Source organism: Anser brachyrhynchus (assembly GCF_964034855.1).
Source record: "Anser brachyrhynchus genome assembly, chromosome: 2".
NCBI lineage: Eukaryota > Metazoa > Chordata > Aves > Anseriformes > Anatidae > Anser > Anser brachyrhynchus.
Genome location: NC_137695.1, coordinates 30986800 through 31006842, shown reverse-complemented (window position 1 = coordinate 31006842; position 20043 = coordinate 30986800). Strand labels below are relative to the sequence as shown.

Sequence of the window (20043 nt, the reverse complement as noted above, 5' to 3'; positions counted from 1 at the left end):
GGCTTTTCATTGCTGTTGCACAGCAGCACTGTTTTCACTTCTTCTACGGTGAAAACAAAAGGGGGTGTTAGAATATTTAAATTTTCATGTAATATGGCTTGCTGAGTATCATTAAAACTGTCCACAACATATGTGAAATATGTGTATAAGTATTGTTCCTTAGGTGTCTTGTTTTCACGCTTTTTGAAAATTTTAGAAAAAAAATATGCTTTTTGATACTTAGGGATTACTTAGAATAATGTCTTTATTTGGAACTTAGTTTTTACAATTGCACAACTTCAAATTTAAACTAATCACACCTGGGCTCAGTTCAGTCCTCACATAAGAATAATCCACAAAGAGGAAATCTCAAGTTTCCTTTAAGATGGCTTCTTCTATGCCTCCCATGAGATTCTCTCTTCAAAAACAAAAGGGAAGATGATCCTCTACTTTACTTTCCCACTCAACTCTGGTGTAAGTTCTTTTAACACACTGGATATTCCATACAAATTCACAGTCACCTGTCCAGAGAACTAGCTGAGAAAAGAAGAATAATTATTACAAATGTTGGTGGGTTGGTAGTTACTGGTAAGTCCAAGAACAAACGGGCATTATTATAGTCATGAACTGCTCCTTCTCTGCTTCATACTGTGCCTTCTTTCATTGCTCCTGCCTCAAAGCCTGTGAAGAAGTTTCACTGCAAGAATTAGTCATGGTTTTAGATACTTTCACTTTGTATCTATTCCTTAGACATTTCATTTGTTAATGTCTGCCACGTTCAGAATGTGGGTCTATCAATGAATTGTCTTGTCAGCCTTGGTTTTGAAGCATGTGACAAAATTTCACATTCAGATTTGACCATTTATTTCTGCAATACGTCTATTTATGAATTTGTAACACACCATGCACTTTCCTTTTTTCTAGAGAAAAGGTATAATTAGTAACTGTAATAATGGATATGAAATCATTTGTACATGAAATGAGGAAAAATATATCCTTCTATTATTTGAGTAATCTTATTTGTCCCAGTGTATACAGAGAGCCTTATTTCCCAAATATTTGTTTTTGTCTCCTTAGACCCCCAAAAATATTGATTGATGTAACACTATATTGCCACTGAAAGTCAGTGCAAAACATACCATGTATAATCTTACATATGACAGAGGTCAGATTCTGATAAAGAGCCGTTCTTTAACTCAGTCCTGTCAATACTCTCCACTTGATACTATTGTCTTATTATAGATATATATTTTTAAGGGTTATTTCTCTCAAATCCAGTAGACAAACAGAATCACAGAGTGACTGAGGCTAAAAGGCACCTCTGGAGATCATCTGGTCCAACCCCTCTGCTACTTTCCAGCTGGGTGGTCCCAACATGTCCTGGTGCCTGGGGTTGCTTCTCCCCAGATGCAGGAGTTTGCACTTCCCCTTGTTGAATTTCATGAGGTTCCTTTCAGCCCATTTCTCCAACCTGTCAAAGGTTCCAGGTTAAGGTGAAAATTATGAGAGCAATACAATTTCTAAACAATAGTTTTCAAAAAAAAATATATATATATGTTTTTAAAGTAGATTGTGATTGTAAATCTGATAGATTGTAATTTGTATGATGCTTTGCATGTTTTAAGGACTGTGTAAATACTAACTAGTCTTCACCTCTAGCATACAGCTAAGCATTGCCCCAGTTTTATGACTTTGAAAAGTGGTAGAGGAAAAAGTTAATAATATAGTCAAAGACCAAAAGTAGATGAGGAACACAAGAATTTAGAAAATGTGCTTGAAAACCTGTCATCAGCTATATAGGATGCACTGCCCCGTAATTAGTTTGATTACAGTTTTGACTATAGTCTTGCTAAAAAAGAAGTTAAGTGGAAACAGATATATAATGTTTAGCATAGCAAATGTTAGCTGTAAGGGACCATTTACAACGTAGTCTACGCTGTTAGTGAAGTGGTTTTTTTTGTGTGTTTTTTTTTTCTTTCTTTCTGATTCTTCAGAATATTGAACTATTATTTCTTCAGTTTCTTCAATGACATCTTTTGTGTTTACATAAATTATTTCTTCTGATTTTTTTCAGGTATATACAACAGCTTAAGAATATTTTAATTGCCAAAAATGTAGGTTAAATTTTTAATGAATTCTTAAGGAGAATGTTTTATTACTTAAGCTACATGCAATTTTTTAATCTCAACATTCATCTGAAACATTCTCAGAGGGTTATGGCAGAGTAAGCTGTAATTTCCCTTCCCTTCCCTTCCCTTCCCTTCCCTAAACATCTTTCAGTTTGACTTCCCATGTTTGTCTATTTGCTTTTCCTGTAGAGATACATTTTTCTTCTTACACTTTATTTCAGCTTTGTTATCTAAAAACGAGAATTTGGAAATTACTGAACCCTCAGTATTACCTCGTTTATAGTAATAGTCTCATTAATATATCTAATTTGCCTTCTGTGTTTAAAAAAAAAAAAAAAAAAACTATATCGAGATCCAGAGGTTTACAAATGTGGGTCAACGATTTATGCCCCAATCCATAAAGTTGTAACAGGCCTTGTCTTTGGTCCTTTCTTCCTCTCTCACAGAAGTACATTTCCATGGTCTTTCCCACCCTGGTCGGAGAGCTTCATGAGGCGAGCTGCTGTCTATCTCTTAGGTATGTAACTATGTAGATATGCTACCTCCCTGTGTAGCTGGTCTGGTGTGCATATCAGACCTTCTGCTCCCTTCAGCAGTGAGTCACCAATGACAATGATGCATCTTTTATTCTTTACTGAGGAGGTTTTAATGCAGCAGCTAGTCTGATTAGGCTTTGGTGAAACCTCCAAGTAGGAAGAACCATCACCCTCACCATTGTCCAGTTGTCCTCACAGAGCAGTGTACCTGTTCTGCAGGGGCAGCTGGGGAGGTAGGGGAATCACTGGGCAGATGCACCTCCTATGCTTGTAACGCCGAGCAGGGACCTTTTGCCATTGTCCCCTGCCCCCCAATTCATCACCATTGTTGTTAGGGGGAGCAGAGGAGAGAAGGTTCACTGTAGCAGGAACTCTGCCTGCTTGCTGGTCCCCTCCTATTATCTGCTCACAAGGTGATAGGGGGTGATGTGTTTCTTGTGGAGCCTCTGCTGGCTGTCTAAGCCTCAGGGCTGGTATTTGGGGTGTCTCACCCCGGTGCCTTTCTTTCAGGCCTGGCAGGGAGTTGCTCCACCTGTCTATCTCCTGCTCACACTCCCTGATAGCCCTTAACCTCTCCACCTCCTCCCTGAGCTCTGCCACCAGGCTGACCATCCACGTGGTCACACCTCACACACCCGGTGTCTCTGCCACCCTCAGGTGGCAGAAACAGGCTCAGGCACTCCTTGCACCCAGAGACCTGAACTGCTGCATTTTTGAACAGGCACTCAGTCTGGGTGGCCACAGACTTTCTAGAAAGAGCTTTCTGCCTAGTGCAGACCATGGCGGTTTAGCTATAGGTGGACAGCCAGTAGATGAGCTGTTCTCCTGAGCAGAGAGGGGTGCACTGCCCTCTCCATGTACGCCCTGCCTGCGTGCACTGCTGCTCAAATAGCCACGCCATGCCCTGCTTGCCCGTCCTGGTCGGCGTGCTCCCCAGGGGCTGCCTTCGAAAGGCACGGGAGGGGGCGCTGTTGCCCCTGCCTACACCTCGTCAGCCTCCCACGCGAGGGCTGCCGGGTCCTGGCAGCTGCCTCGGCTGCCTCGAGTGGCCTTGATGACAGAAGAAGAGGCGTCCCAGCCCCGATCCCCCTCTCTGCTGCAAAACGCGTCTGCTCTGCCACTGATCACCTCAGCGAGTGGCTGCAAAATGGCAGCAATGCCCGATTTAATGGCGGCGATGCTGGATTTGGGCAGGAAGTGCTCGAGGGCGTAACGCTTCTAACTTTGTGTAAATGAAAGTGCAATGGACACCAACTGAAACTGAAATACAAGTAATTCTGTTTACACTTTTTTATTTATTTATTTATTTATTTATTTATTTTTAGTTTTTGTGAGGGGGTTCAAACACCGGAAAGGGTTGCCCAGAGAGTGTGTGGAGTGTCCATCTTTGGAGATACTCAAAGCAGGACTGCACGTAGCCATGAGCAACCTGCTGTAGTTTACCCTGCTTTGAGCGACAAGATGGAGTAAATGATCTCAAGAGGTGCCTTCCAATCTCAGCAGTTCTGTGTCTTGGGTTGCTTTATGCTTCTAGACCACTCTTGAGTTGCAGATTAACTGTTGATAGAGAAAAGAACAAGAAACACTTTTTAAAAGAACTTTAGATCTGCAACAGGCTTGTAAAAGATGAAATTAAAGGTGAATCAATTAAATACTTGAGAAAATTTAATTAATATTTGTTCAGGAAGAAATCCTGTAAACCAGAAAAAAAAGGCACAGGAAGAAAGACTAGCACCTTGTTTGTAATCCAATGTTGTCTGATTAAAATTTTATTTAAGACAGCATTACAAGATTTATTTTTGTTCAGAGGCATATAGGTTATGTCACCTTATCAGAGGTAATCCAAAATATTATCTATGATATTTTATTAAAGTATTTCAATCAAAAATCTTTACAAACTTAGACTGAAAATCTCTCATCAGAAAACAAAGGAGTTGCAGCAACATTATTTTAGAATTGTGAACAAGTTCAGTATTTTTATAGCATAGGGGAACTCTTAAAAGCTAAGAAAGGTAAATGACACGAGACTTCATTCATTGATATTTCCTTAGTTTCTAAGGATCCTTCACAACCAGGGGAAACAAACAAACAAACCCCACTTCTTTGGCAATAGTATTGGTCCACCACAAGTTTTACTGTATGAATTGTTTCATTAAACACAAAGAGCTACAAAAGACAATCTGAAATGTGATTCACTATTCATTGTTGTATAGCACCATGTGCTCATCTTTTCTAGATACTGATGAGAGGAAACTGAAAGGATCTGAATATAAATACTGTGCATTAGCCACAGTAATGTGCATTCCTCCTTCCCTGCATTCAAGCTGCAGATGAGGAATGAAGAGATATAATAAATAAACAGGATTTTCTCTCTTTTTTTCACCCTTAATTCTGCAAATATGTTTTTAAGCTAATGCCAATCAGTAATTAGTATTTTGTTTTCAATGTGCTTATGGCTTTTTAAACTTGCATATTTATGTATACATGCTCCAAATAAACAAAGATGAGTTCACAGGTTTTTCTCAAGGGATTTCCTCAAAAGTTGTGTCCAAAGAAATAAATATGTTTATGGTTGGGCTGCTACTCCCTAGGACACAGCTGCTTTTGGGGCAAGTTAATTGTTTCTCCCTACAACATGACCTCATCACGTAGGACCACTTCAGAAAGAAACACGTATCAGCTAACATCTGTATTTTAGAAAGTGGAAGGAAAATAAAATGCTTGGTTGTGCTCTGTGGTGTCAGTGCTGTTCACAGTGGAGAATTAGATCTCACTCCTCAAGGAGAAATCATTAATCAAGGGGAAACAGGTCTTCTTTTAGAGATAAGTTGGGAAAACTTGTATCTCTTACTGGTTTTATGAAGAGGAAAAAAATGTTCAAAACAAGTTTTATATTTTCTGTAATCTACATAATTTCTTTAGCTGATTCTTGTCTCTTGGTCTCAGAACATATAGAAAGAAAAGCTCCTCTAACATCTTGCATTATGCATGATAGCTTTAATCTAACTGTTGGTGTTTAATATTTTATACTGGATGCTAAACTTCAGATTGTGAGAAATACTGAAGATTAAAACAAGAGGTGCAAAAGAGACTAGAGAGATGGAGAGACAGTATAGAGACAAAGAAATGAAGAACTGCTCAAAGCCACAAACAGAACAGCATAGCAGCTTGGTTTTTTATGTCAGCAGGTGCTTTGTCTAAGGCTATGTTCTTCCATTAACAAATGTGTATTGTTACTCAAGAGGTATACTTTGAAAAAAAAAAAGTTAAGTCTTATGTTCTAAATAGCACAAAAAAGCACGTTTTATAGCCAGCTCTGCTTAAAATTATCCTGGCATAAACCACTTCAGTCAAAGTGCAAAATTAAAGCTCTCACACAGTAAGAAAGACAATTTATGATGATTCCTGTCACTGAAGTTTCTTGTCAGTGTTGACAGGTTTGAGATATTATATTCTGTCTGAAACCTTGTCAGACAAAACCACTGAAAAGAAATAAAACACTATCAATGGAATACTGATGTTTTCTTCACTGTAATGGGCTTTATGCTTCCCTAAAATTGCTAAAGCTGAATGACTGTTGCTCATTGTCTAATAGGATTAACACCTTCAGCTAAATATTTCTCTCTTCTTTACCAAAATTTTGCACTCTATTAAAAATGCACTTAGACAATCCATTTCTTAAAGACATTTAAATCTGTTGTTGATAATACAAGAGAGAACCATTTGTAAACTTCCATGTCTTCCTCTGCTGTTGTGTCTCAAAGTTATTGAGAAGAGTGTGTCTCAGACATCTCTGAAAAAGTGGAGTAGCTCTAAAAATAATAATAATAAAAATAATAATTACTCTGTTACAATACTCATTATAATAATGCTAAGATTTCTTTTGGTACTTTCAGATAGAACAGTATCTCCAGGTTAAAAACTGTTTTGAAACCCTCACCTGTGTTTTGTAGAGAGAAAATGGTTTAGTGTTTTCGGGTTATAAAATAAACCAGTGATTTGTAGGCTAAAGAAACAAAATGTTCTCAATGCTGATGACCGTTTTTATGTGTTATTTAACTCTTTACCTTTTGAAAGCAAAAATTTTGAGGACTCTAAATTCTTTTCCTTGTTTACCTTCATTTTTGAGGAACATATTATTGAGTGCTATTGGAAGGTATTCTGCCCTGTGTTTTTTAGTATTATGTAACATATTCTCCCTCAGTGCTCTAACTACAGTGCATATAGAAAATGACAAACCATAGGCAAGCAGTGAAGAAAATGAATTATATGTCAATACTGCACTAACTTTGGCTCCAATGATTTTGGAATCTTCTGCACTTCCATGTTATAAAGAAATGCTTATTATTTGTTGAACACCAGGGAAAGTTGTGAACTCTACAAGATGAAAAAGGAATGTCAATTTTGCCCTAAGCGTCTGACACATAAGGTAAAGTCAACTTGGTTGTGGAGTGTAATATGGATGTCCCATTCTTCCTATGTGGCTAACTTGATCAGTTTTCTCTCCATAATTATAGAAGCTGTTAAGAGTGGTTTGGCTGAGGGTATTGTGTCAAATATGGATGAACTGAGTCAAATCTGTAGTGAAGTGAAGTGAATGTATTCTCATTTCCATTTCTCAATTAAAATTCTTGATTTAAAAAAGAATTGTCAGGTCATGTCATTATGTGGTATGGATCTAATATGTAAATTCTATTTCAAGAGAGAACAGTGAAAAGACTCCAGTGAGTTGTCTTTCGTGTAGAATTTTTGGATTAATTTATTTTCTGATCTCAATTTTGATAGTTAGACTTACCAAGCATTAGAGCACTGCTAGCAAAAATAAATAAATAAATAAATAAATAAAGTTATTGTGGGTTTTATGCTTGCTGGAATGTACATATAAACATTCACTCTTACTGAACATATTTTAGATTAAATTAAAAGTCTTATTCGTGTTCTAATTTGGTCATATTTTTAATTAATGAAAATGGGCTATAGAAAGATTTTTTTATCCCATTTTTCCCCTATGACATTTCTTACAATTATAGGAACAGACATAAGTGTCTGTAAAATGAAGACAAAATTGCTAAAATAGAAAGTTATATACATGTGTGTCTTATGGTGAAATGAAAATATATACAGTATTTACTTGCCATATTTCAGTTACAGTTTAGCGAGTCCATTTGAAAGAAATGTTTGCCATGAGTTGCTAATGGCATAAAACTAACTCAATCTAAAGTTTAGAGAGGGTTGGCACAATCCTCACAGATTTATCTGATAAAACATATGGGTTAATCCTGTGCAGTCATTTATGGACCCTTATGTTTGGTATGAATGAGTGTGATGAGCTATTAGCCCAACACACTGAAAGTTTCAATTACGTGGTGGACTGTAGGAGTGGCTGAGTTTCAAAACTGGTGCTCAGTGTTTGAAATAAAGGTGAGGCCTACAATAGCAAAAGTGTGGCAATGTGCACTCAGTCTGGGGGATTTCAGATCTTTCAATTTTTCTTTTTTAATTATTATTTAGGAGAGCCGTAATGTTAATTTAATGAACTATGAAGATTGTCTTGAAGATTAAGAATATAATGGAGATGAACTATTTAATTTTAGTTCACCATTCAGAGGAGAATATTCTGAGGTACATAATTCCGTAATTTGTCAGAGCAATTAAAAAAAAAAATAAAAAATCCTATAGTGTAATTTATGTTTGTAAGCCTGGGTGGAGGGAGTAGGGAGGGTTGGAACAACATAACACACAAAACAGAAGTCTGTTTACTTCCGTCTTGACTGTTGCTGAAGCCCATCAGTACTAGGTCCAAGTGTGCAAACACTTTGCAGTTTCCTCTGCCTGTTGCAATCAGGTTACATAGAGAATGTTGACAAAGCTCTTCCCTTCCAAATGTGTTTGTTCTGCTGTACAACCTGGGCCCATTTTCAGTCATGTGCAGTAGAATTTGATTGTGTTCCTGGTTCTTTATATATTTATCTTGCACTTCCTGTATATTCTGTGATTTTTTTTTCTAAAGAAGATCTAAATGGGGGCATGAATTTAATATTGTTTGAATTGTTTCCTTTGGAATTACAGAATTTACCTGTTTTCCCTTGCAGTTATTATCTAAGTTGGATATCCAACTGGTATCCAGTTATTTAAACAGTTACTGAAAACAAAACAAAACAAAACAAAAAAGTCAATATACATGGAGAAGTAAAAAAAAAAAAAAAAGTAAAAAGCAAAGAGCTTTTTTTTTGGAATGTTTAAGTATGGCAGCTTTATTTACTCTGACAATGAAATGTTGCTCATACTAATGGTGACTCAGTGTTTTGCTGAGTCTCTGTGATTAACAAAATACAATAACAGTACAAAATTACTGTAATTTGGGGCTTGGATCTATGACACAACTCTACTTTTCTGTTTGCTTTTCTTTGGGGCTGAAAAGGTTAGATGTCTATAAATAGGACATGATCCAATAATCTGTAGAATTGTCTGTCCTTTGCTTTTGAGAGTCTGTGACATTTTCCTTTGATGATACCAGGTTCAATAGCTTTAGAGAAGTAAAATTGTGCTAGAAGGAAATGGTACCAAGACTGATTTCAGCTCCATTCCCCTTTTTCTGTTAATACTTGCAATTTATTTATAACATCATTTCCAAGAGCCAGTTTCTAGATGGTGTATTGTTTGTCAGGGGTATGGAGGAACATTAAATGTACAGGTGTCATCATGTCGCTCCCCCCCCCCCCCCCCCCAAAAAAAAAAAAAAAAGTTGTTTGTCCTTCTGAGAATGGGGTTCATAAAGTTATCCAGCAATCTCAATAATTCCCCCCCCTTGTTTTTTTTTAATTGCTTGCACTAGGCAATTTCTTCTAAGATCAATACAGAGTTTCAAATGGTGATCATTACATAGTTTTAAATTTTGTTAGTGGCAATCAGTTTAGCTACAATAGTTCTCATTTGCTACACAGCATCTACAGGGGATCAGTTAGGCTTCGTGGGTTGCTTCTCTTTTTCAGATAGAAGGGTGGTGTTTTATATCTCATAGTTAAAGGAACATTTGTATATAAATATATTTCCATTATTTGTCCCTTTATTTTATAGTGTTCAGTGTACCACATGGAAAAGAAAAAAAAAGTTCCAATGTGAAGCCTGTGTGTATTGCAAGCCATAGTCAGTTAAGATGCCGTTAACCCGTTAACCATCTCTGTTGACCTAAAATGCATTCCTGTACTAGTCTATCAACTACAAATCCATTCTGAATGATATAGGAAGTTTGCCATGTAGCAAGATGCTCACACTTGGCTGTCTACATCCAAGTTTAGGCATAAAAATTCTAGTGAAATAATTTTCAGTTGTTTTGAGCCTTGGCAGCTGCTATTGGCTTGGAGATAATTTTTAGTTACTCACTGTTTCTGGAATCATTAATGATGGTAGATTCAGTGAGTGGGTTGTATCAATTGTAACTTTTTAAAAGGAAAAAAAAAAAAGGAAATATGAGAATTTAATCGTGACTTGGAATCACTGCAATCTTATTTGTCTGTTCTAAAAATAGCTGTTGCCATGAATAGTTGTTACTTTTTAGCATGTTAACATCTAGGCAGAAACTCAGGAGATTCAGTTCATTTACATACAGAAGAATAACTTGCATTGTATGCATTATGATGATTAAGGGAAATGTAAAGTACAACAGTTAAAGGTCAGCTATTAAGCTATGCTAATCCCTCATATTAGAAACATATCATGTTCTAGGTACTCCACTATTCTGTGTCTCAGGAAAAAGAAAAAAAGAAAAAAAAAAAGTGCTATAAAAGGTTTAAAAGGCTGGAATTGATTGAAGGCAAAATATTATAGAAGAACAACAAGGCCAAAGTAGGGTTATTTCACAAACAGTGATTTTCCATAGATTCCCAATAAAACATGGCCATCTTACTCCTGTTGATTTCACTTTATCCATCTTTTGTGTAGACAGACCTCTATAGTTGCTGTCATTCAGAAAGTAAGTGAGGAATGTCTTTCATCCTAGAGCTACATTCCTGTATAAGAGTTGTACACTTAGGTTATTATTTTAGTTTTTTTTTTTTTTTTTAACCAGTACCCTTTGTGATACATACTATTAATAAAATACTCCAGAAGAATGTCAGATGTAAAGGAACAAGATGACATAACTTTTTTTTTTTTTTATATGACAATTAAAAAATGTAAGTGGCTAAGGTCTGATACAAGGGCCATGGGCAAATTTCCCACTACCTCTGCCAGTAACTGCATTAATAACAGCCCACCATCTCTGCTTGTTAGGACACAGTTATGACAGGGGAACTTGTCCTTTCCTCCCTGTACAAGGCCGTGGGGTGAGGGCATGCCCTCCCCACATACACAGCCAAGGTACACCTGTTAACTTTTTTTCTTTTGTCAGAGGCATGGAAGATGCTGAACTGCACAGATGTGGGCAAAGCAAGATGCTCTCACCCCAGCAGAGGAGGGTGGCCTAGTGGGAGCTCATGCTTGTTTGCTCAATAAACACATCTCTGTCATGATAGATTGGTGTAAAAGAGTTTCATGACTTCCCTCTCCTCCACATGTCCCACGTTTCCTATTTTGCTCCTTACCCTGTTACATAAGCTGGTAATTGCATCTTTAAAGGCTATGTCAAAAAGGCTTGATCTTCCATTCCTTCTATCTTAAGCTTTTTGAATCTGGATCTCAAGAGAATAGCAGAAATGAAACTGTTTTGCAGTAGTTGAGCAGAGTCTGGAGAGCTTTTCTGGCTGCATTTGCACATATAAAATTATTTCTAAGATAACCATACCTCATTCTGTAGCATGCCTCAACAAACCTCATCCTGACAACAAGTTTGCGATATTCAAGAAATATGTAATGAAATGTACAACTAATTTTCTTTAATTCATTTGATTAAATGAACATGAATAATAGAATTTGCAACAGTTCCTCACTGTAGCAGGTGAAGTATGTTGATTTTTATAAAAATGCAAATATAATGAATATATAATATTTTAACAAATGTGTTTAAATAGTCATTTAAATAATTATATTTCCCTAATTAAAAAATTACAACAGTTTAAGTGTTTTAGCAAGATTTCTTTCTCTAACAGATAAGAAGCTCTTGTTTCTCAATGGCTTTCTTTTCCTTTTTTTGGGAAGCATCAGAAAGACATAACATTTTTTATTTATTGTTACTGGTGAAAAAAACAGAAGCATTGGTAAATTTGTCATTGCCTTGACTTCCTTTCTAATTAGCATTAAAATCAAATTCAGATGTCTATATACTGAGTAGTACTTTATTCCTGGACTCACTATGTTAAAGTCACCACATCGGAAAGGTAAGTCCTATATCTAGTCCTATGTATGTTTTGTTTTTTTCGTTGCCCAAGCAGGGTAAAACAGCAATAAACAAATAGTTTAAATCATGAGGATCTTTACAGTTATTAAATATCCTTATTAGAAATAGGAATGGAAGGAATATTTTAGTTTGTTCCAATGATTTCAACATCTCCTTAGATGATGTATAAAAATAGCCAGTCTTTTAGATATTTTCTGAAGATTCATTAATTTTATTAGAAAAATTTAACTGTTTTTGCCAAGATAATTTCTGATTAACCAAATCCAAAAAGCTGGTGACATGACTGCCCAATCTTTCATGAATGTATTCGATGCACTTGTGAATGTAGTAACAGGCGACTGTGAAGCTTGCTGGTGGCACTGACTAATTACTCCATGTTTCTTACATAAATTCTGCTTACATATGTTTCAATAGCATGCCATTTTTCATTCGTGAACTCTTGAAATTCATTACCCTCTCTGAATCTTAAATGTAGCTGGTTGTTCCCCACCTTGCGTTTACCCCCCTTGAAGAACATATGCTGAAGCTGTATCATGCTAAGGGTATCAGTCAAAGTTTGTATCACACTTCCCCTACATTAAGATAAAGCAGTTCTGCAACTTTCATTTCCTCTGGGACAGAAAATTGTTGCAGAAGGGAAGCTGAGGGTTCAAATTCTGCATACCATGAGGTAGACATTATTTCTCATTTTTAAATAAGAAATATCGTTTTTTTTTCTTCCATTAAGTATTTCTGATGTACCTAAAATCCATGCAGCACTATTATCTAGGCAGGCTGCTTTGACCATAGAAATTGTTGAGACTGAACTGGACTAGTATCAAATAAGATTATTTCACATTTCCTATGTGAAATGGTCCTGGATATATAGTATGATATTTTTGACTTTCTTTGTCTCTGTGATTCATTACCCACTGTAAATTTGACGCATATTCAGTTATTCCTCCTTTTGTATTTTTTTCCAGCTAGGGATTAATCCTATGTGTGATACTTTGTACATTTCTTTATTGAATTACATCTTTTTTTCCTCTCTCTCTCCTTCTTTTTTTTTTTTTTGGATCACTTTTTCAATTTGTCAAGGTCACTTTCAATTCAAATCCTATTCACTGAAGTGCTTGCAGATGCTTTCAGCTTGGTATTGTCTGCAAATTTAATAAGTGTGCTCTCTATTCCATCATCCAGGTCATTAATGAAAATATTGAATAATACTGGATCCAGGACAGACCTTGTGAAACCCCACTCAGTATTTTCTTCCAGCTTGACAGCAGGTCAAGCTCTAAGTAGAGCTTCAGATTTGTTGTGCACCTAGCTACAATAATGTCATCTCAACTGCTTAATTCTAAGCTTATTCATGAGCATGGTATGTAGGACTGTCAAATACTTGAAACAACACATCGTATCTATTGTTTCCCTTTAGGAAGAGTAGATGGGATTGATGTCTTCTCTTGACAAGTGGATATTTGCTCTAGTTTATCTGTAGTATTTACTCAAAGATAGAGCATTTTTGTGAGAATTGAAGTTAGATTGACTAACATGATATTATCTGGATCTTCCTATTCTACTTTTTCAAGGTTAAGCACAGCTGTTTACCTTTTTTTATTCCCACTCTCTTCCATATATTCTCAGAGGAAAGATAAATTCCGAGATTATTTTATCTGATTCCTGCAATGGTTCCAGTAGACTGGTTCCAGTTTGCTGATTTCTCAGTTTAGCTACCCCTTTGGAATAAAGACTGAAACAAAATATTTAGTTAATAACTGCTTATAGCTTCCTCTTTTTTTTTTTCCTTTTTTTTCCTAATCAGCTTTTTGCTACTTTCTTCTTGTCTTTATATACTTTGTAGAAAGAAATGTTATTCATGTACACTATGAAAAAGCTAAACAGTGTCTCTGTGGACTTCTGCTGGAAACCTCTCCCTTCTTTTTTGTCTTAATGTTCCCACATATTTGGGGTATTCCTATATTTTCATTTTCAGTCATATGAATTAATTTCCACTCTTTGTAAAATTTCTTCTTGAGTTTTTGATTACTGCTTCCTAACGCTACTTCTGTTTGAGGTGGTTCATATTTTTGAGAAACTGCTAATGCTTTTATGAAAAAATAAAAATAAAAAATCTGTGATATGTCTACAAGTACTCAGTCAGTAGTTGAGGTACATATAAAAGGCTTTAGGTTACTAAACATATTATTTTTTATTCTTTAGTTTTATCTGACTGTGGAGAATTTGAGCCATTCCTGCCACAGCCTTAAGTAGGGCCATGGAATGAGTACGTTTCCATGGCATACTGTAAAACAATAAGGGGAGATTTATATTAAAAAAATGATGCAAGTCTGTTCACATTCAAGCTGATGACAAAACCTGCATGAAGTTTAGTGGGAACAAAATTAAATAATTTTTAGTGTGGAACTATATATTAACAAATGCATTTACAAATTATATTCTGTTTTCATAATTCAGAGAACAGCAAATACAATTTAATTTAAGAGCTCTTATCTTCAGCTACGGAATGATAGATCTTGATTAAAATAACTTGCAATGAATTAGAAAACTTTAAAGACTTGAGAAAATATAGCAAAGAATGGGAAAAAGTTACTTGAAATTACAGGCTGAGTTTAATGCTCACAAACACACGGGAACAGCATCTATTTTAACATGAGATACCGTACTTCAGGCTTAAGAACAAGACTCAGTCCAAGAAATGGCAAAGAGAAATTTTCTTGATAAATAATCTCAAAAAATTCCACTGTCATATGATACAGCAATTTTGGATGGCATGAAAAGAAATTCAAGAATAGACGCTGTCATTTTTTATTGGTACACTAAGAAATGTTTGAATTTTACAATGGCTCACTACATCAGATTCAATCTGAAGAGAGAATTTACGTGAACCTATGTATGTGATACGTACTGTGTATGTGTACAGCCAAGCAAAAACATCTTCTCATTTTGAAAGTTAGGATGAATGGAACCTTGATTTTGTTAGGCTAAATCTCTGAACAAGTCTTTTGTTTGAATAAAAAAGGTGATTGGTTTGGTCTTTTTTATTTTTATTTTGTTGTTGTTCTTGTTTTTGGAGCTTACACGATAAGAAGTGTTTAATTACTTTTAAATTAGAACCTGTTTTATCTTAGCTTTAGCCACTGGAAGAGTAAACTATTGTATTTTGGATGTTGCTGGGCAATAGTTTCTTCATAGATGAGCATCTGCTATTTTTCTTTTGCTATACTTTTGATTCAAATTAAAGAAAGCTAGCTACCAAAATCTAGAAGGCACGAGATAATTATGAAATACATGACTATATATAAACTCCTTTGCTTTCATCTCAATGTTCAGATTTATAAAATTATTCAGAAAAAAAAAAATCTAAATATTTATAGAAAGTTTCCAAGTGCATTAAATTTATCAGTTCTGGAAAAAAAAAAGTTATATTGTTTAATATCATAAAAAGTGTTTCAAGAAATCTGTAAAAGTTCAAGAATTTCTAAAATGAGTAGACAACATCTGATATGACTAGTTATAATCAATCACAGTTTCTACTTGTCAGAACAAATAATTTCAAAGATGCATGAAAAAATAATCTTTGGTATTCTTGGATGATTTTTTTTCAAAACATGCTTGTTACTCAAGCTGTTTTCAGCTAAATAATGAATCAGCCATGAAAATACAACTCTAGTTCCCTTGGCAGATTACCCATTTTCAAATGCATTTGAGTAATGCCAAAATCTGTTCTACTGCTCTCAAATTTAGTTTTAACTATGGGAATTTTGTGAAATGATACCTACTAAAATTCAGTTGAGCAGTATATACACTTTGATAGGAAGTGCATACATAAAACAACTATTTTTTGAAAAATAATTTAAAGTTCCAAAAAATGTATTCCTGGGGATTAAATTGTCTTCACTAAAGATAGTATTTTGCTATTGATTTCCATGGAACCAAATTTTAAAAATATTCTCATCTCAAAAATGATTATAACATATACTGTTTTCTTCAGTAGAACACTGCGTAGAACAAAGTCAAGAAGGCTACCATACGGTGAATACAAACATGTAGGTTTTACCCTTCCCTCATGGTAGTAAAAATATTCGAGGAACCTATAAGGATCTGGATTTTGCTATTTTTCTTGTCTTTCTCCAGGATCTAAATATTGATCTTAACGGACAGTTTGAAAATTTCTCTGGTGATATATTTACCATGTATATTTTAAAATTGTTCACGGTTATGGTAACATCAGCAAGAAAAGCAAGGGAAATCAAATCTTTAGTGGTAAGCCTCCCATCAAAATTTGGTTACAGTTAGCATGTTAATGAAATCTCACTTAACAAGTCTATTATAATTAGTTTCTGATTCTCATTTATGTAGTCTTTTTCCAGAATAGTTTTTAATTATAGTAATGCAAAAAAAAAATAAAAAAAATCCATCAGCACCTCTCTGAAATTATTTGTGACTAGTGAAGGCAAGATTTAAGAACAGGCTTTTTGAATCTTGACGTGAATGTTAATCTAGATTTAATCAATTTTCTTCTTTTTATTACTATTATTATTTTGAATGAATTAATGAATTGGCCAGTGCATCCCAGCTATTTGCAAGCGGAGACTAGTGTAAAAAATTGTTCAGTCTCTATGCTTGAGGAAAACAATGTCCATTTTTTTCCACCAGCCATTGACTCTGATGTTCACAGTCTGGAAAAGTGTCATACAAAGGCCATCGTCTGATATTTCTGGAACTCTTTCCTCTGATTGCCTCAAAAATCGTTGGAAATTAAAAATGATCGCAAATCTATTGCAAAAAATATTAATATGTATGTTATTTTTGTCAAAGATATTGTGATTTTTTGTTTTCTGAATAGCAGCTGTCACAGTTATATTATTTTGGAGCCATAAAAAATGAAGCTTCTGGAGCACAATATGTATGAAACTCCGTACTGGTATTATTTGCCAGCATTCTGGTGTTTATCCTCCTTTTGGTGTTTCTTGTCCAAATGGAAATCAAATAGCATCATCAAAAAGCCTATTTACAAATGAGTCTACATTCTAAGTGTTCATTTCTTATTTTTTTACTGCCAGTTTTGTTTTCCTTTTGAAGGAAAGCTGTAGTCCCAGAAGGCTTTCAATATCTAGGTCTGTCTTTAAATCTCACCTAGGAGAGATTTCTACAGGAACTACGAATCAAGATTGAAAAGACTGAGGAGCTGAATGTAGCCCCTGCTGCTTTATGCACATGAAATATTATTAATTGGCTTTTTGAATACACTTAAACCAGCAATGAGGTGGTTGTCAGTTATGTATATATGGTTTTTTTCAGTCGTGAGTTGATTGTGTTATGTATATATAGACATTCAATCAGACTCTGGTTAAGTTTGACAGGGCTGTTCTTCCAGTTGAAAAAAAGTGGGGTGGATTCCTAGGTGAAGAATGTAAACATGCAGTATGAGAGGGGAAGGGTGAGAGTGGTAAGGAATAAATGAAAGGCTGGAGGGTAAAGCTTGGACAGACAGTGCTCTTTCCTTATTGTAAAGCTCATTTATTCTCTATAAATCAAATCCTACAAATCTTTTTGAAACCAAAGTTCCATAGGAGATTGTTTTGCTTAAGTGACAAAGATAGTATTCCAACTTAACTGTTTGTGTCAGAATCCAGTTACAGTAAGTGTTGAGAAATTATTTTCTATTTTCAAACTGTCACCAATTTATTAAGTATGTTCCTTTCATTTCTTTTAAAGGAAGAAAATATCCTATATGCCTGTGTGAAAACAGATGTAAGAAAATCTATTCTGAACAATACAGCAGAAAGCTTAAAGCTATTATGCAAAGCTTAATTTAAAAATAAATCCTTTTCTCATCATGCATGTTTCTGCTGAAGAAATTTATCCTGCCACCTACTTCACCATATGGAATTTCAACACGGTGCTAAATCACAGTAGATGCATCTGTGACAGTGTTGAATACATGCTTAAGTCAGTGAAGAGGCTGAATTTGTACACTAATAGCATAGCTCATTTGAGTACTGTTTTCATTTGTAATCTACGTGCTGAAGTAGTACTTTGTACACCTCAGATGTTCTTTGGCATGGTGTCCTAAAATAATTATTGTCTTGAGGCTCAGTCCATCCCTTCTGGAATCCAACTTTTGATTTTCTTTTCTTGGTCTAAAATATATTAATGCAACTTTGCTATTAAAAGTGTCCTGGAAGAAAACATTTCATGTGCATGTTTGAGATATTATCTTTCCACTGATTCATCCTGTCAATTTACAGATGGGGCTAAATGCTGTTATAAATGATACTGTTTCAGTTTTAACTAATCCCATTTATCAATAACATATTTTCAAAAATGCCTGCAACTAACAACAACAACAAAGTCGTATATAATTTATATTTACTATAGCTCATGTCCAGGCACATTGCAGTCCCTTATGTCCATGAAGCAAATATTCTTCTTTGTTCAAAATACTGAACTAGAAGACAAGGGAAAAAAAAAACCCACACCACTGTATTAAACTACGTAAAACAACAGTTTTGTCTCTTTTCATTAAATACAGTATGTTTGTTTGCTTTTTTTCCCTGCAAAACTGTTATTTATCATAGGCTATTTCAGTATCCATTGTCAAATGTTTACCTGTAGGGCCACAGTTATACCCTGGCATGCTATCATTCTATGTGTAATTTGCTCTTTTTTGCTATGAAAAACATAAAATAATCTGCTAATAAAAAAAAAATCTGAATTTCACATAATACATTTAGTTAAAATATAATATTTTTATGTTTGTCCGTTTCCTTCTTATTTCCAAGATATATTTCTTATGTACAGATCAATAATGTAATCCTATAGCTGCTCTAGATTGTACTATTATATGTCAATGTTTATACGAATAGCATCTAGGTTGATTTTTTTTTTAATTTTGTGTATGGAAGTTCAATAATTTCCCACTCCACTGAGTTTGTTAAACATTGTAATTGAGTAAATAAATCTGTTAAGTACTTATTGGTAATAAATAAAATGTTGAAGTTATAGACCATTATTATAGAAGTAAATCACCATAAGAATACTTTTCTTCTTAAAGAAGAACCTTCAATTTATATACCTAATCTTTAGTTCAGCTGGGTACATTTGAAATCTGCTGATGACCAGAAAGCTATTAAGTGAAAATGAATAAATTATATGTAACTCATTAGGGGATATGTTTTAATAACATCAGTAAGATATATTTAGCATTACAGAAATATAACTTCACTGTGTTCTTTCTGTGCTTTTTCACGTTTTTTTTCAGTTAATAATGTAAACAAGTTTGCACTCTTGTAGCAAGTTCACCTTCATGGAATGAACTATATCATACTGAGTAGCAAAAATGTGCGCATTTAGTTAAAAAGAATTTTCCAGAAACCTTTGAATGAATGGGGAGATTGAGTCAGCTTCTAGCAAAAGGCTTATCTAATGCCCCATGTGAATGCTCAGTGTATTGTTTTGATTAAAGTGTGAATGGTAAACTGCTGATCTGAGGTAGCTTGTTATCCAAGATGCAGACAAAGCCATTTTCAGCTGTGTAAACTGCAAAGCGTTAGTGGTAGAATGGCATAAATTGTGTGCCATTCAGTGGATGTACATTATGGGTTTGGATTGCTATTCTAGATGGGTTAGGTTTAACACTAAGTGAAAAAGAATAACATTTCTACTTTTTTTTTTTTTTTAATGTCTTATGCACAAAGACTGTGTTTCGCAGGAATATCAGGGTACATGCAGGATAAGGAAAATTAGGATTAGAGAAACCATCATCTTTGGCTTTTCTGCCACATATTGTTTTCCCATATACTTAGTTTAGTGTACTGTAACTTCACAGTTGTCCAGTTTATAAACATTCTAGAGCATTAACTCCACCAGTCTTGGTTAGTACAGTGCAAGACTAATTGTAATTTATTTATTTTTTGATCAGTTTTCTCCTCACTCCTCCCCACCCCCAAAATGCAGACTATTAATAAAAAAACAAGACAAAATGACTTGCTGATAAAAATGCAAGTGATGATTCAGTGATGAAAACACCTTGAAACAGAACTACATTATTGACAGGAGAAGC

General features: G+C 34.9%; 1 protein-coding gene across 1 annotated transcript in view; it reads left to right on the top strand.

The window, feature by feature from the left end:
• The first annotated feature begins 2263 nt into the window (after positions 1–2263).
• The window catches only part of DGKB (diacylglycerol kinase beta), a 392397-nt gene continuing 374617 nt past the window's right edge, over positions 2264–20043 (top strand). Inside the window, exon 1 of the mRNA XM_080580909.1 lies at positions 2264–2625. The gene's annotated coding sequence lies outside the window, so the exon portion shown is untranslated. The remainder of the gene's footprint in view (positions 2626–20043) is intronic.